This window comes from Ascaphus truei, chromosome 3 (genome assembly GCF_040206685.1).
Source record: "Ascaphus truei isolate aAscTru1 chromosome 3, aAscTru1.hap1, whole genome shotgun sequence".
In the NCBI taxonomy this organism is placed as follows: domain Eukaryota; kingdom Metazoa; phylum Chordata; class Amphibia; order Anura; family Ascaphidae; genus Ascaphus; species Ascaphus truei.
Window position 1 is genome coordinate 115,400,176 of NC_134485.1, and position 1,381 is coordinate 115,401,556.

Below are 1,381 nucleotides of genomic sequence, written 5' to 3' on the forward strand. Positions count from 1 at the left end.
TATACAGTGTGCATTTTTTTTTTTTTATCACAAGAACGGGACTGTATAAATAATTGTACATTACTACTTTTTTTTTTTTTAAATCACAATATTAAGTCCTTGACCTAGGTAAGGATTGGATCATGTGAATTTTGTAAAATACACATCTGTATAAAGAGATTGTAGTTATTGTTCATGTAAGTCTTTTAGTTACCATCGAGTTTTAACCCCTAATGCAATTTGTTTGGCAACGTGCTATGAAATTTGAATGTTTTGGTTGAATGTTTTTAAGAGGTACAGATTTTTTTTTTTTGTACAAGGACATAATGTAAATTATTCATTAGACATGCTCTGTATCATATTGTATTGTCCCATTCTCTGTAAAAATTTTGTATAAAAAGTCAAGCGGAATCAATATAGGGATGTGAGATGCCATTGTAATTGTGTACTTGAAAATGTGCCGAAATAAAGATCAGAATATTTTCCTGTTAATGTTCAGACTGATTGCTATCCTTTGCCAAGAAATGAGCGGTGGGTGTAAAACCTCATTAGTGGCAAACCGCCCGTGGCATTCGTGCCTGAATATTCTGCCTGCAGAACTTTGTGATGACATGTCCATGACCGGTCCCTAAGCACCATCAACGGTAGTGGAGAGACCGCCTTCCGTTCTATAAAAGTAAACGTGTTATGAAGGTGACTTGAATGTCATATGGTCCGTGAGGTTGCTGGCTTCTGTGACACTCGCCAAGCCATATACCTAATGTAAAGGTTCATGCTTGAAATGAGACGAAATTATTAATTGGCAAAAAAAAAAATGCTATTTCTTCCAGATGTTCAAATTCAACATCTGAGGCCGGGTAAAGAGAGGAGGAGTATAGCGAGAGCAAGGAGCAAAAACAGTCAGATTGCAAGGTTCCGGACTGAAAGAAACGAGGCATTTTCTGGAAATGTTCTGATTTTTAGCAGCTGTGCTCGATTCATGTCGGTGTGTTTTGCTACAAAATCAGTGAGACCAACTCCAAACAATGGTAATTTGCAAACAGACCATACACACACACACACACACACACACACACACCTTCATAAACAAGCTGTAAGATTAAGGAATCTGGTAACCAATCTTAAAGGCAGATCTCTCAAAGAAGACGGATTCAATCAACATTATTTTTTGGGTGTGAATGTGTATTTGCAGCTATGCAAATATTACTGGGCAATACGTGCCAACACTACAACATTGGATGTGATGGATGTTGATATACTGTATGCATTAATACCTTTACAGCCTTAACTGATCCTCTGGCAGAGAATGAGTTCATATTTTTCATGTTACTAATCTGTTACAAACAAAGCTTTAAAAATATATATTAATATTTTTTTTTTAAATAGCGTAATACTGTTTAGA